We start from the raw sequence: 17,910 nt of genomic DNA, 5'->3' as shown, positions 1-17,910 counted from the left end.
CATGTGGTCAGAGCATCGAGGGTGTGCTGGACTGATCGTGTGTGTGCATGCAGTGGTAGGCTGAAGTGAGTGGTTTGGAGAGAATTCATTAGTGTGTAGACAGGTGGCTAATGTTACACTCAACTAGTGAAAGTCAGAAGCCTGAGGGGTGTCTCTCTCTCTCTCCCTCTCTCTCTCTCTCTCTTTCTCTCTCTCTCTCTCTCTCTCTCTTGCTCTCTCGCTCTCTCACCCTGTGTAAAGTAAAGCTACACCAGCCTGGATGACATTTCCAAAGACAACAGGCCACTGATTAGAAAATGGTCTGCACTGAAACAACAGCCTCTGATCTTTATCGTAGTTGAACATCTCTCTCTCTCTCTCTCTCTCTCTCTCTCTCTCTCTCTCCCTCTCTCTCTTCCTCTCTCTCTCCCTCACTCTGCAACCTTGCTATCTATCCGTCTCAAAGGCCAGTCTCTCCTGGGAGCCAACTATAAGTACTCCATCAGGCAAACCGCATTAGTGTAATTTCGTCCCAGGAAATTAGCAGAGCAGAGCGGCGCCAATTAGAAGTCAATAGCTGGCTTTATTAATCGAGCTAGCCATCGCACTTGATTAGATTAAGCTGGGCCTGAGCTCTGTTTGTGTGTATGTGCGAGTGTCTGTGTGTTTATTCATCTGTGTTTGTGCCTGTCAGTGTATTGCTTGTGCATCCTCTGCTCCCTCTCTCTCTCTGTCTGTGCGTGTGTGTGTGTGTGGCTTCATGCACAGAGCGGCAGGTGCTGCTGACTTGCTGATCCTGTCTCATTGTGACTGTCTGCGGCTCTGTCAGGGCCCAGTAATATGTTGATATTGACCCTCTTCGACTGCAGCTTCTTAGAAGACACCCTGCAGACGGGGGGCTGGAGCGAGAGGCATCGGCTAATACAGAGGCGGGCCAGCCAATTGAATAAATTAAAGTGACATTATTATATTAACTATGGTAATCATATAGCTGCAATTAGCCGGCCACAGAAGGAGCGTGATATCATACAATGTCAGTATAACCATAACGAGCAAGATTGAAAGTGAAATTGTTTCACAGATTATTCTATATGTTAGCCAGTGTCGTATATGTCAATTAATCTGTTCCCGGTATAGTGTGAAAAGATCTTTGTAGTGATACAGATCAACATAGTTCAGTGGCTTTGACAGCTGAGGCGGCATTATTATTATTAAGCGGTACACCACGGCAAACACAAATTGATGTTGAAAACATGGATATCCTCTGTTATCTCTTAAATCTCAGACCTCACTTCACAAACTTAACGTCTGATCCATCTGGCATATCTGTTGGCAACTGTTCCTGAAGGAACAAAAGCATAGAAAGATGCCGGGAAAACAGCTTGAGCTTGTGTTTTCTCTGTCAGCTCTTTTAAATATCTGTCAGTCTTTTGCCACATTAAACCTCTTTGCTAAAATAAATCCGAATCATAATCCATATCCTGAAACGTCTATAGCTATTTAAACAAGAAATACTTCAAAAGCATGCAGTGAAGTGGCTTGTATACAAATTACACATACATAAAAGGAATGGAAACCCATGTTGGAGTCTCTTTAATGTGCTCACAGTTCACTACTCCCACTAAGTAGAAGGCGTTCGGTGTTAAATTTCCAGTTAAAAACATTGGAAATCCAAGGCCCCTGAGTGTCTTTATAACATGGAGTTCAAGAACCACACGATGGTCAACACAACCAAACCACAAAAACCCCACTCCTGCTACACACATACACACTATAACTGGCACCAGTATCGCTGCTTCCAACAGTGACAGCACTTAAGCCGATCAGTACGCGTGCAGGCTCCATCAGACATCGCTGGCGCACTGTGCTTGGAATTCAAAACAATCTGTGCTGAAAGAAGATACAATTCTTATTTTTACACCCGTAGAGCTCATCATTTTATCCAGTTAAAGATATACAACCATTAGCCAAGGCCCCAAAACATCAGGCTTCATTGGCCCAGAAAGGACAGCTTCCCCTGGGCTACATCGGAGAGGCTGGTGGCTAAGTTGCTGTGACAGCTACATGCTTTAACAGATGCAGTTCCCGTCAAGGGAAACAGTCTCTTTGGGGTCAGATAAGCTAAAGAGAGTTAGTATGGCTACAGAGGCACTGGTCTGGGGGGGGGGGGGGGGGGGAGAACAAGAGTTGATTGAAGCAGCTAGTTGATAACTGTAGCTGCTGGATAGACCTCGTTCACTGTGACTGAGCTCTTGAATATTATCTCTTGTGACCTTGTGGACAGTATAGGGTCAGCAAAGCCCACTGCTCCAAGCTGGACATCGGCTAAATTAGGAGAGTTTGTGGAAACATGCACAGAACTTGTGGAATTTGATCTGTGATAGAACATCACAATGAAATATTTCTCTTTCTAGCTCACAACAAGCGGTGAAATGCATGTGTGTGTGTATTTTAATATACTAAGCCCTTACATCAGGGGTCTCAAGCTCCTGGGGGCCAATAGGCATCTAGTAGGATTTTCTTTTCTTTTTTTTTTTAAAATTAAATAAACATATTTATGACGCTAAATGAATCTATGAATAACAACAGACAAACAGACAGAAATAAAGTAAATACTAACTGTAATTAAAACACAAAACACTAATGCAAAACTCTTTTTTGACACAAGGTGTGGGTCAATTTGTTACATCATTTAAGTTGCACTATGCATAACGTTCTAAATATAAATGAATGTGTGTTACATTCCAGCCATTAACAAATGGGTTCAGGCAATTTGGATTGATCCTATCAGTTTCACTCTGTGTATTTCTCAGGGTAGCAGCGTCTTAAATCTGGCGTCTTACAGGAAGTGATACGTTTTATAGGCATAACAGCGACATAGCAACAACAAACAGACAAAAATAGACGTTCCATTGAACTGTGTAGTGAAGGGGTGAGGGTGGTGTCAGACCAATTTGCCATACATCGTGGAGAGAGACCGGCCCTGTATTGCTCAGGGAGCAAGCTACTACGGTGCGTGAGTTTTGGTGATTTTTGTTGGCCTTCATGTTATTATTCTGTCCTTCTGCCATTGTCCTGCTTTGGTCTTCATAAACAGAAACAAAATAACATTATTTGTATACTGCGTCCTTCATCTGAAAACGGGCTCCGACTATTAGACCAGAATGAGGGAACATGTTTGCAAGCAGCGCAGGGATAGGCATTTATCCTGGCAAACTCCAAAACTATGTTTTGGGGAGGGGATTTTTTGGACTTCTGCTCCTGCCTCTGCCTGTGTTTATTCTTAAGTGAAATAAAATGAATCACTTCCTGTATGCAGTGTGGTCATGTTGCCGGGTGACACAAGTTCTAAACACACAGAGAGTTGTGTGGTGCTGATAGGCCTAATCAACATTGTTTAAACTCATTTGTCACTGGATTTAACAGTAACATACTTTTTTTTTCAAATTTGAAATGTTACGCACTTTGAGTCACACGTTCAGCTTTGAATGGTAAGAGGTTGGTACCTTCACAATATTCGAGACAATCTCATTTCTCAACACCTCCAGTCTGCTTTAAATGTGCATTTGCTAATATGGCCTGTTCGCCCTATGAAGCGTCATCGCGGTCCGCCTGCTCCACATGCCAGGAGATATAGTGTACGCGCTGTGCAACAGCAATCAGGACAGGGGTGGCAGTGTTACGCCCCGGCCGTCCAACAGATCAGCTTACGGGGCACTTCAATCTCAAATCTAATCACAGAAGCAACAATGGCTGCGAAGGGAAACAAAGCAAGAGGCATTTCATATTCATCTCCCTTGTGTCAGGTAGACTAAGTGCCAGCTGGACTGAAAGGGCTGGTGAGGAAGCAGGTAATGTTGCTGACTGCAAAACAGTCTTAGGTTACTGAGTAAAACTGAAATTATCGATCAGTGCTGCCGCGGGGGAATTGTAACTGTGCTGTCCAAAGACATAGAATTTAAATGTTTCTGACAAGGGGAAGTGAAAGAATGTAAGGTTTTTTTTTTTTGTTTTTTTTTTTTTAAACGTCTGTAGTGCGTAATTAAATAAACGTGTAATAGTCATTTTTAATCTAGTCCGCCGTAGACTTTAAAGTTCATAGACATTTTATTTCTCATAAAGCCTTAAGTCCAAACAAGCCACTGTCAGGGCACAAGGCCTCTCTATGATTGCATTCATTTAAGTTAATTGTGAAAACGGCAAGGAAAAGCATTTAAGAACGATGGAAATGTTTGCGCAGAACCATTGTTTGCCCTTAAATTACAAACTAATCCTTAAACTCACAAATAATAATAAAAAAAAATCCAATAGAGTTATTTGTTGTTCCCTCTCAAATTTATAAAAGTTATGATGGAACATCTGAGTTTATGCCCTTGTCTCAAAAAAATCCCCCAGTTTTAACAAAGGGCCTATTCCTTAGCCTTTCCCAACAAACAGCACTATTCACATTGGCTAAATCATGTGAAGTATTACAGAGACATGACCAGCTGCTAACCTCATCGTTCTACACTACAATGTGCCTCGAGGGAAACAACGTAAATGGGTAGAAATTCAGCATAAACAAACAATGCCGTGATCTGGAGCTGTTAAACACGATACACGTAGAATTGTTGATATTTCCAAATCTTCCCTTTCATTCCCGGGAGTCGGCGAGGACACATAAACATGACATGAAACAGAGGATTCGGACAGAGTCGGAATGACCTGTCAGTGCTGCTGACTGTTTAAAAATCATCATGTAAACAAAATGACAGGAGCCAAACTATTTCCATACCATTCAAAACGTTAGAATGTGGAAGTCTAAGGAGGCAAACGTTTCTGTGGGGTTCTATGAACTCCTTCCCTCTCCCTTTTCATCTCTTCACAGCAAACACTCTCCTCTCTTTTATTATTTTGAAAGCCTTCAGGGGCATGAGTGTGTGTGTGTGTGTGTTTCAGGGAGGAAAAACACCACTTATTAGGTGTCACGTCGTGTTAGAAGCTGTGACCTGTCAGGGCTCGTCTCGCTACTTTTCTGTCACCACTAGCCTGTTCAGTGTCTGCGGGTGGCTTGGAACACTGCACCTCAATACACATATTTGCTATTCGAGCATAGCCCGAACAACAGAGAGGTCACTCATCAAGATGACCCTGATTGTCAAACACACAGCAAAATGCAAAGATGTTTTAGAAGCTTTCCAACCCCCGGGGCTGGATGGCCGGACCACCATTCTCAGCAATTATCATGTAGCTGAAAGGCCAGAGAGAGTGATTTTTACAACACCGAGGTTTAGTTTAGGAAATTGTGATCATTTCGGGGTAGCCATTAATGGCGGCGTGCGTCACGGCTGTACGAAGTTCTCGCAAAGAGAACAAAGGCAAAAAGTGTAGTCGAAAGTTCTGAAGCGCTGCCCCGGCGCTCACCGCTTTCCAAGCCATAAATCATGTTTGTGATGGGGCCTCAAGAAACTGGAATGTGAGAGTATGACAGTGATAGAGGTGAACTGCCAGACAGGGCGTCAGGTAGCTGCCACACAGGGTTGATCAGCCCCGTGACATGCCAAGAGGCCCAGCCTGTGACACGCAGTGCTGTCCAACAGGTTATAAAGGCAGGCGGGATGGCGTTGGGGTGACAAGAACCAGGGGCTGTCAGGAGGAAGAAAACGCAAAGACACAACGTTATATATTCGCCGTGTCAAACAGGCGCCACCATCTTTGATTTTGCTCGAGTGAGACAGCTGGGAATATGCTCTCAACATTGGCACTGACGGATGTGTGTGCGTGTTGGACGTGAAGGATGAGACGTCTCTGAATACCCACGTGTACAAGCCCTCGTTGTCTTTAATATCCTTAAGCAGAAAAAGCTCATCTGGAAACTTTCTCACATTAAAAAAGCGTTGGATTTTTTTTTTGGACAGTAGCTAGATTGTTCTACCCAGACAGAGAGTAAATTCTTAATTAAAGATCACATTACTGGTCGGTTTATTCATAGCATAGGTGAAGTGACTGTCTAATTTGGAGTTTAGTTCAGTTTAATGATGCCTGAGGTACTGACTGTCCTTAGCAGATAGATTTGGGGGTAAACTCCTCTTCATAGTCCTCAATATACAGCCAAGCTGTTAGGAGTAAATCTACAATTGTATATGAATACATGACAGAGAAATTAGATTTTGCTATCTCTGATATTGTAAAGAATATGCCCTGGGTCTAGTGGGTCCCAGATGTAGATTGAGTGACAAGCAAGTGATGGATGTGATATTTAGATTATCACTGTGGAAGAAATGGAGCGCCATGAAAGAACAAGTTGACAACCTTGTTATCTTGTCATCTTGAGAAAATAGTGTGTCTTGTGGTCCCGACAAAGTTCATTCATCTCAACTTGGCGAGTGAATTCCGTGCTCACTGGTCACACAACTGTTAGATTGTCAAGTTAACGCGACATCGTGAAGGAAAGTTTGAGATCGGTACATGATCGATCCTGATTTTACAATCAGTAAAAAAGAAGCGATGCACTATGCAGAAAAGAGTGATTGGAATCTACCCTTTTTGCATAGTCGAGTCATGGTAGACGCAGTAGACGTGATCTATCTACCCCAGGCCTCCGATAATCATGCAACACAATGCAATTATTTACAAAAGACAAGCATTATCAGGGTCATCTGTGGGACATACTCCAGACACAGCATAGGTAAAGTGATCAAGGCCCCCAGCTGACCATAGCACCCCAGGCCATGTTTAAGTTGCCTCATGAAGGCATCTTAATGCAGACATGGTCTTGTGAGGCTTTAAAGCGAACAGGCGACAAGCGAAGGCCTAATGCAATCAATCAAAAGGCATTCACACTAAATGTTCACACGCATGCAAAACCTCAACCTCTCCCCGCCTCATCCATCTATGTGTTTACCTAAAAACCCATCCCTTGTTAAATCACAGCCTGTTGTTGACTGCAAAGTTTAATGATAGCTGCAGGGCCTCCGTATGCGTCAGAATCTGCTATTGGCAGTTATTCACTTTTCTCCACTCAATCATTCCTCCTCCTCCTGCCTCTGAAGGACAAGGGTTGAAGTCACGGTCAGGACCCCTAAATGGGGTTGTCATTCCTGTCTTTCCACCAATCACAAGACCTGCCTGCCAGTGTGGGTGCTAGGTCAGATGACATAGCTACAGCAGAAGCATGACACGACTGAGTGCCAACAGTGCAACGCGCTCTCACACACACACACACAGAGCAATATGCCGCACATATTTGCTAATATTTAAGTGCTGCAGCATCCTGTCATGTGCAGCACCTTATCTGATTTCACATCTATCTACTCACTGACAGCTCCTTGTATGAAAATCTAATCACAAACACCAGTTATGCAAGCGCGTCCTCGTAACTGCCTAAATGTTTTCATTGATTAGTAGAGTGGAAGAGTCTGCTGAGGCTCTTTTGTAATATATACATGTATGGGTTTGTTGGAGTGGGTGCTCTTTAAATAAATAATAAAAAAAAAACAACAACCTTTAGTTCTCCAAATAGGCAGGCTCTACTGTATGTCTTGCCATGTAATATTTGAACTGTTGTATCCATGTTAAACATCCTGAAGAATAGAATGAGAGATGAACAAGAGGGCAGCTTTAGGGGGTGTATTAGTCTGTGGCAGAGCAGTTCATGCAGTAACAGACGGGAGATCAATATTTACAGACACTCCCTTGCTTTAGACAGCATTCAAGTCAGAATGAACAAACAGTCCTCGTTCGCAAACGTAATGTCCAGCCCACACACACACACACACACACACACTCTCGTTCTCTCGTCCTCAGCCCACACCCCCATACAGAGGCACTCCGCCCCTGAGACAAAAGCACAGGTAAAGGTTGACAAAAGGTGTCTATGGATCTTCTGTGTCACACACAGCAACCGCTGTCTACATTCACCCTGCAATTATCTCCTTACAGAACTAATCCTGGGAGTTAAGTGGCTGGCTAAAAGCATGTGCACACAAACAGGGCCAGAGAGCAAGGTGGTGCATGCCGTTTATCTGCTGGCTTCATCACATACCTGATATACTGCTATCGTCACGAAAGCCTGACGAGAAACTACTCAATCTGTCCGTACAGGAGAACAAACATCATATTTACACACATACGAACAAAAAAAGTGAGACGTGTTGAGCTGTTTATGATGATAGCACACTGCTAATTTAGCCATTTAGTAAACATATGTGCTATATATATATTGTTTTTATATATATATAAAGCCAGCATGTGGGTCTGTTTTAATCGCTATACATCAGTATGTGCATCCCCCACCCCCCCAAGCGACATGCTTTCATGAAGGTTCATAGGGAGTTGAAGAAAATACTGGTGTGTTGAGTCTCTGAGCATTTGATGACAAATTGGTGTCACTGACACAAGTGCATGTAGATTTTCAGCACTTGTTGTAAATTGTGATTGGCTGAAGGAGTTTTTGGCTCCGGCTCAGTGAAGCTGATGCATTTAGGCCATTAGAAGTCATGGTCTAGCTATGGTTAAAGGAAGACATGACTAAAACTAGTATATACAGTATATACTGCATAACAAAAACAACACGGATAATTATTTTGAAACTGACAGGAAATTCAGTATTAAGTATATACAGTATATACTGCATAACAAAAACAACACAGATAATGATTTTAAAACTGACAGGAAATTCAGTATTAAGTATACAGTATATACTGTATAACAAAAACAACACAGATAAGTATTTTGAAACTGACAGGAAATTCATTGAACTAGCTAAAGACAATTGATTTCCAAATGGAGACCGTGAAAGGCAGCATGAGACACACACAAAAAAAATCAATTTTTTATTCCGATGTTACGGATTCCCAAGACTTGGCAAATAGTTCTGGATTATCCAGCCTCCAATCTGCAAATGAGTCTGTCATTTTACCCTGGCTAAAATGAACAAAACCAGCTCTAAAAGGAGGGTTGAGCGAGGTAACCTGAGCCAGTGTGAATGGACTCATTGTTGCTTTGGCTTAATTAGGCGTGACAAGCGAGGCGTGAACAGATTCCCATCATTAGGCCCCCTAAAAAGCCCATTAGAATCAATGGGCCACACTCCGGTCAGACTTTCTGTCTACCAGCCAGCCAGCCTCCTGCCCATTTAGCAGGACAGTGGATATAGTTACAATCACCCAGCCACAGCTAACTCAAACACGGCAACTGTATCGCTGCAGCCCTAACACCCGACGTAATGCAATTGACGCCATGTTTGAGGGTAAAGGGGAAGATGATAAGACAGGTAGAGGTGTGTGTGTGTGTGTGTGTGTATGTACAGGAAAGTGTACGTATGCGCATGCAAGACTGAGTGTCCACAAGGATACTGCCGGTCTGCTCGACAGAGAACTGTACCAGACAACACATCCAGGCAGTCTGTGTGGGTGATAAACTGCAGGGATTAGCAGGCACTTCTGGAGCCCAAGTGGCCCTATCAATACAGGACTGGGCCCATTGATCTGTTGTCTGGCCGGGTGCTGGGGCTAATTCCTGGACCTTGGCTCTGAGTGCTCCACACTGGGGAGGGCAGAGGTGGGGAAGAGACTGGCTGACTACAAGTGGCGCCATCCACACAGTACTGGCTTAGAGGTTTCAGTGTTTGCGATATGCCAACTCAATATAGTGCATAGTCTAACATATTTATTATAAGGTTTCAATAACTATTTGTTTAACGAGAAAAAGCTGTCACAAAATGACTACTTATTATTATTATTATTGTTGCAGAACATATACCAAAAACATGTGATGTGGATACTGCTCCATGCGTAATGAATTTGTATGTTTTTATTTTAATTTTTTTCCCCCCAGAAATTGATGATGATGAATGGTCAGTATAATGTGTTTGAAAGATATGAAACATATCCTCTGATAGGGTCCAATTCCCAGCTCACTTTGGCCAAAACTTCACTTAACAAGTACCACTGTTTTCATGCTCAAATTAGATTTTACTGTAAGCTAATGACTCTCATGAACATTTGTCAATGTCTGGTATGTAAATGACTGTGTGTTGACAAATGGAGCTTATCTGGAGGAGAGTAGCCTGCATTAGCACCTCCATGTAATCCCTGTCCGTCAAAGATATGGCCAGTGGAAGACGGGTACAGAGGCGCTAAGGGGATGGTGTGATAAGAGTAGAGGGTTTTAAAGGGTAAGTTAGCTGTTAAAGAAAGGCAGAGCATAAAGGGAACGTAAACATGAATAAAACATTGAAGGAGGAAATAGTCCAAAGAGTATACAACAGGAGGACTGAAGTATTGTTTCGGCAGGAATGTGTGTAGAAGGCAGCACACTTTGTTTCTCTGCCAACTCAGGGCTGTTGTTTTTAGCCGCATGAACGTAACGGGCTGCTACTGCAACTTATAGTGCTGCACACACACAAACATACACACCACATAAATCTGTGAAACCGTGGCCTGCAGCATAAACTCTGGCGGGGGTTTGATATTGCACCACAGAGGTGGACATGTGGAAGAGAGCGAAGGAACAGTGGAACAGACAGGAACACAACTGTGTCATTGGAAAAGGAGAAACAGCGAGGAGTGAATAATAGACTGTCACGGTTGAATACGGCTACCTCGATCACTGGTGAAGCCAGAAGATATATATGCACCTACTCCTGAATATTTTATGACTGAAACTGACTGACTGCCTGTCTGTCTGACAGAATGACACAGAGTGCTTTATATCCTTTGCAGAACATTGAGATGTTGGAGGAGTTACACACACAATGTGCGCAAGGAGGGACGTGTCTGTGGAAACCCGTACAGTAACGTACAAAGCAGAAGACGACCATCAAATTTGGTCAGCATGGGTTTTCTCCGTGTATTGTGGTTTCCTCCCATTGTCCAAAAACATGCAGAGGTTAATTGGACAATCTAAATTGACCATAGGTGTGAATGTGACAGTGAATGGTTGTTCATCTCTGTGTGTGTGTGGCCCTGTGATGGCCTTGTGACCCTCGTTCGGAGGGTAATGCCATAGACAAAGAATGAATTATTGAGTTCACGTCCATAAATAACACATCGCTTCCATTTATCAGCATCTTCAGCTGCTTTGACAGCGGCAATAAGGAACCTTATTTTTCAAAGATAGATTCAGTGTCTGGGGCCAATCCCAGCTGACATAGGGCAAAAGGTGAGGTCCATCACAGGGCCACAAAGAGACGAACAACCGTCCACTCTCACACTCACTCCTACAGTCAATTTAGAGTGTCCAATTTGCCTAATCCCCAAATCTGCGTGTTTTTGGACTGTGGGAAGAAACCGGAGAACCCAGAGAAAACCCACACATGCACGGAGAGAACATGCAAACTCCATGCAGAAAGACCCTTGTTCCGACCAAACCTGGGTCTTCTTACTGGCTCATGTTCGTTTTTAAGCAGTATAATTTTAAGCTCATGAACTTGGTTCAGAATATTCATGTGTAATATGTTAGCATTAATCACAGCTCACAACTGGGGAGAATCTTGTTCAGTTTTTTGATGTATTTGTTTGTAAACAAGAGCTTTGGACAAAATAAAATGTTCACATGATGATGCTGAACAGGGCAAAAAGTTAAAGGGTTTGCAAAATGTTTACAAGTCATGTGAATGTGCACACTGGCCTTCATGGCAAAGTATTTTACTCAAAATAACTTATTTGAGGCTCAAATGGGTATATTTGAACCAACAATATGGTAATACTATGGGAATATTATAATAGGGAAGTAATATGTTTTATTATACCATCTAATAGCTTGGCAATAACACTGGAAAATGTGTCTGGGACATAAGGGAGGATGGACTTTAACTTTATAATATGGTGTACATATATATAAATTGATTCTCAAATATGTACATGTGAAGGTATAATAGCATATAGTAATTCTCATTACCAAGATTTCACCTGGATATCTCCTTTTTTACATAATTATTACCATGTTGGAATTTGCATTACAACTAAGATGGTAGTACTATAATATTACCAGCATGTTACAAAGATAATACCATACTATCACCGTAGTGTAATGAAAAGTGTTAAAGCCACAAGCACACATCATTGGCGGAACCACAAATGTCTGCATATAGCATGGAGACTAAAGCAGGATGAAGAAATATTGCACATAATAAATGTATTGTGTGAGAGAAATGTTCAGTCCATTCACAGAAAAAAAAGGTCATAGAAATCCCTTTCTCTGCCAAAAAGTCGTCACATCGACACAGGGAACGGTATTCTGCACAGTATAGGATGTAAGATTTATAAAGTGACGCTGCCGCATGTCCGTGTGCGATTCTACAGCTTTTTGACAGGCATTTACATGACCTGCGGTCTACCTGTTCCTCTTCAGCGGCTCCACTCACCAGTGCACAGCTGCAGAGTCATTTCACCGTATTTTATGACGTGCAAAGTTGCACTTTTTCAAGGAGAATATTCAGCAAAACCTGCTCATACCTCATAACAGCTGGATTAGAGAATTTATAATCTGATATGAACCCTTTTCGGGAACATGTAAGCTCACGAGTGACAAAGAAATATGTTTGAAAGCAGACGTCTTAAAATACATAAACATGTGTTTAGCATCACAAGTAGAGCAGACTGATAAAGAGGCAGTTCTTTGCCGTTAGTATGTGATATTGTATTGTTATTTTTCTGACCTGTTCTATTCACATGTCCCCATTGATATTCCAGGATAGGAAGTAAATCATGTGATGACTGACTTTAAATTGGTGAAAAATAATAACAACAGGTGGAGCTGTGATTTTGTCAGATATATAAGTATATAAATGGCCTGTGGTCAAGAGGAAAGCATGTGTTCTCCTCTGACTCTGGCCGTCATTCCGTCTTGTCACCACTTTTCCTCATTTTCCCCTCTTTGCCCTTACTGGGTCATCTCCAACTCTCCAATGAGTCTCATCTTTCAGTCAAAGCGTCTCCCTAAAATCTACTCAAAATAACTTTTCACCTCCAAATTCCTTCCACTGACCTCTCGGTGCCCTTCAGAGAGAAAACTCGTTCATATTTGATTTATGTCTGCGCAGAAATGGCAGTAATGTCTCCTGTAATTGCGACAAGTGTAATCAGGCGGGCTTTTGATGGGCTAACATTTGGACATGCACTCCACTATGGTGTGTCGAGAGCGATATTATATTTGACAGCTGTGTCACATTTTCCTAAAAAGCTTTTCTTTTGATTCCCCGAGAAAAGGCTTTTGAGATTCCACTGACATTTGATCAATTTTCTTCACTTTTCTGTCAGATAACAGTAAAGCGTCAGTTTAAAAAAACAAAACCTTTTTGCTGTATTCCTCTAATACATATATATATAGATATATTTTATTATTGACTGTCTTGGGAGTTGACTTGAGACTTATTTTTATATATGTATGTATATATATATATATACTGTATGTACATATATACGTATATATATATATATATATATATATACATATATACGTAAATATGTATATATGTATAAATAAGGAGAAATTGACTGCATTCCAGGAGTTTTATATACTTTAGATATCCTTAAATAAAAATAGACAAGCAAATCAAAAAAATACTTTTCTCCATAGATTTCTACTCTTTTTTTCTTAAATCCAATCTCATTTTAAACTTATTTGAAAACATGGCACCTGTAACTGTCTATAAAAAGTACAAATTTTACATGAAGGAACTGGCCGAATTAGAAGCCGTGATGAAGGCGGTTGAACGTTTGTTGAAACAAGAGAAAATGCCACTAATGTCCAAACATTTGCAGGATTCTTGTTAACTTATTGTTATACTTTACCTTGCTGATTTGTTGGAGTCTTATCTGTCTTTTTTGCCAATTAAGAAGTACATTGCATGTATATATTATTAAAGGAGACATTCCTGCAGGTGGAGTGTGAGAGCGAGTGGGTTTGGATGAGCTCAAACATCAGGAGGGCTTTCCTTTCCTCTACCTTTGGCAGCTTTGTCATGTTTTTCATTAAAGCGTTTCTCTGATTTGCTGACAAATCAGAGAACCCCCCCCACACACACACACACACACAGTCACCTGCCAGGGAGAGGAGCTGTCACAGATTTCAACCAAGCACTCCTTAAACACAACGACTGAACGGGGAGTCTTTGGTAAATCAGTGCGAATCATAGATTTAGGTCAATCAATCCGCAGGTCTCGCAGCGATACTTTGACATGAGCTCATTCTCTACAGATTGCTGCTCCATGAGAGCCTTGGCACCATGTGTACACATGTGCATCCACATGACCATCGCTGCACATTTGGTGCTGTTTGCGTTGTGTCAGTGGCCCAAGATCCTCTTAATCATGCCTGACACCAGACCAGAGGCCCCATATGCTCCACACTACTCGCTAATTTCAACCTCACCGGCAACCTCTCCCCACTATCCCCACACCAAGCTGACAGGGGCCAGACTGTGGCTCCAATCAATCCACACTGATGGCAAATAGCTTCCAGAGCCATGCCAGGCTTATTATTTCCCACCCAGACCTCGCACAGGCTCGAGTGAAATTGGCCAAGCTGAAAAAGAAGGGCGGGGGTCAGCCGGGTTCACACACACACACACACACACACACACACACACACACACGCAGAGCAATCACCCAACCATTCAGGGAGATTCTGACAGCATAAGTGCAGTCATAACCATACACATTAATGCTATGTATTTAAATTTATACACACGCCAGCAGGAAGTTGGGGTTCTGGCCTAAACAAACTCAGGATGCCAGCACGTGTGGTTCTTAAAACACACTTCCACTAGGGATCAGGTGGCCTCTGATGAGCACTAGTTAAAGTCTTAGATATCCTCCACAAGTGCATCCACATTGCCCAGATAATCACGAAGGAAACTCATTTTACATCAGTGTTTTGTGATTAATAACAATGGGGAAAAAAAAAATGGTAAATTGTTATGGAAATACTTGGTTTTTCTGTCCATCAATGATGAATTCAGCTTCAATCTTGGTCAGTCACCGTAACTCATCGTCAGAGTCCTGTCTTTTTTTGGACAAAAACACACAACAAGAAAAGGGAGACATGCTTACACAAAGAGTCAGTGAACTTGTTTTAAAGAATCAGTGTGACTGACACATAGCTGACTGCGGTGATGCTCCCCCGCCACCCCGTCTCAACAAGCGCCGCTCCTTGTTGGAGGGGATGCTGATGCAGAATTATGTGTTGTTTGTTTTAGTTGGAGACAAGAACATATTTCATAGTGCTGAAGGTCATGCGGCACATTGGATTCTACGTGACGAAAGTAGGAAATATGAGCCTTTTAAAGCTCTTTAAGTGATTCCCTCGCTGTTTTCGCCTCGGGGCAAGGCTAGACTTGTTTCAACACACCCAAACAGAACGAGGCCCAAAGCTATATATCGACAGGGAAGTGATTTGCGACCTTGTTGGGGGCAATGTGTGGTCACAAAGTTAAGGACTACCTCCTTTTCAGCATCATGCTGGCATTTACACACCAGCAGTCACCTGCTCCAGCCCGATCATTAGGTCCGGAAAGGAGCACTGCACCTAGATTGTGAGTCACGTCCACACATGTCATTTTCCAAGTACAGGAAGCTCTTTAGCAACACAAATTTCCTTCTGAATGGCATCCTTTCTTTTTCTGAGTTCATTTTAAGGACGTGACCTTTTCAGTGATAAACCACCATGATCACCATCCAAAAAAAAAAAAAAAAAGCACATCTGGGAAAACACATTTGGGGCTTTCCTGTTGGTTGGCTGGTGTAGGGAACCGATAGAAAAAAACAAATATCTAGGGACGTGATAAAGGGCAAATAAATGGCTGCAGTGTTGTAACCGTAGTTTGTTTTGCAGATTCCCTTGTGCTCAATCTGGCCTCTCGCCAGTCCAGCTCAGCTGAGTTCTCGTACGGGGAGGACATAATTGTTCCAGTGATCACTGTATGATAGAGATTCAGTGTTGCCGAGAACCAAGAAATGTCAAAACACCCCTGATCAATACAGCCTGTCAGTTGTTCCCCGTCTAATCTAAACTTGGTCAGCTCATTAACGGATTTCACACAGCATTTGTCGGAGAGAGTTTCGCTGCCGTGCATGAGAAACATCTCTGCCTATGAGTGCAGAGAAGATAGATGGATAAAATATGTCAGTGTCTACCGCTTTATCCTCACAAGGTCACGGGGGGGCCACTGGTGCCAATCCCAGCTGACACGGGGCGAAAGGCAGGGGACACCCTGGACCTGTCACGAGTCCGTCACAGAGCCAACACATCGGGACAAACCACCATTCACTCTCACACTCACACCTACGCTCAATTTAGTGTCCAATTAACCTCTGCTTGTTTTTTGGACTGCGGGAGGAAATGGAGTATCCGGAGAAAAGCCACACGAGGAGAACATGCAAGGTCCTTGTTCGGACCAGGACCATAGGCGACATTGCTAACCACTACTCCACCGTGTGACCCCTGTCCACAATATATCGAAATATAATTGTCTCTCTTTTCTCGTCCGCCTCTGCTCTCTGTCTCCTTCACCTCATTACCCCTCGGTGTCTCCATGGTGAGTGACGGAAGCGATGAAGAGCACCGCAGCCTGATTTGTTTAACGGGGGCCGGGTTTGTGTATGAGGTGTGTGCGTGTGTCCGTGGGTGTATGTACACACACACACACACACACACGCACGGGAGACAGTGACTCATGCGAAGAGGAAAAGAGAAGAGAGATAAGGTTATATATATTTAATGGCGAGGCATATTTCACATGAGGTCTGGGTGAAGAGGTGGGCAAGCTGGATGAGATCCATGGCAGACACATTTTGCACACACACACACACACACACACACAAACACGTATACCCTGGAGTGTGCACCTCCTTGTCAGCCAAGTGGTGCTATGCTTTGATCTTGACACTGTGGGTCAAACCAAGCCCCCCATCTCCCTCTTTTCCTCTCTCTCCTCCTCTCTCTCTCTGGCTCTGTCTCTCTCCCTCCAGCCGTCTGGATGGCTAGCCCGACAGCCTTGGGGTGTTTAGGTTCTGGAGGGATCCCAATTTCCTCTTCTAATCATGACATCATCCTGCCTCAATAGGTTAAAGATGTGGCCAGTGTGTTCCTTGCTTCCTTGTTCTGCAGCTTCCCAGCAAATTGCACACATTACATGTTGCCAGGCGTACCGGCAGACAGGGGTTGGTTGCTAGAAAACAGCAGGAGATGGCACAAATGTGGAAGTAATGCGCGTAAACGCTGTTCGGCGGATGGACAAAATCACGTGTGGCTGGCCTCACTCTCTGAATGTAAACTTTCAAGTGTTAGTGCATTTTGTTATATGATGGAGAGTACAGTTTAGACCATAACCAGATCATGAGGTAATCTAATAGTGCTGTTCATCAGTAGTTGTCCCACAGCTTCAGACTTGATTAAAGGCTAAGGCTGATTAGAGGTGAAGAGTAGCCGTGGCTCGCCTGGCCTGTCAATAGCTGTTAACTTCACCTCCACCACCTTGACTAATCATACCAAGAGTGGCTCATCTGGTGCCTGCTTCTCTCTTCTCTTCTCTTCTCTTCTCTTCTCTTCTCTTCTCTTCTCTTCTCTTCTCTTCTCTTCTCTTCTCTTCTCTTCTCTTCTCTTCTCTTCTCTTCTCTTCAAGCAAATCACGATGCAGTGTTAGTGGAACAGTTCGGGCCAGTATCAGCATTGCCATCATGAGGGTAGATCTTGTCATAACAATTGTTCATAGTGATTAGTATTACTTAAAAATGTAATATGTATGTGTTTGTATGTAAATGTCGTTTATAACAGTGGAGTTTGTACTGAGGTGAACGGCTATAATATTGGTCTTAAGCTTCATTAAAGTAGGTTTCACTTATTAACTTATTACTGCAAAGCAACAACCTTTTATTTGTACAACAGAGGACTTTGCCTGCCTAATAATGAGGCCTCTTTCTTAGAACGTCTCATTTACAGTAATTGACT

The sequence above is a fragment of the Solea solea genome, chromosome 19 (genome assembly GCF_958295425.1).
Source record: "Solea solea chromosome 19, fSolSol10.1, whole genome shotgun sequence".
Taxonomy (NCBI): domain Eukaryota; kingdom Metazoa; phylum Chordata; class Actinopteri; order Pleuronectiformes; family Soleidae; genus Solea; species Solea solea.
Note: the sequence above shows the minus strand (reverse complement) of the source record.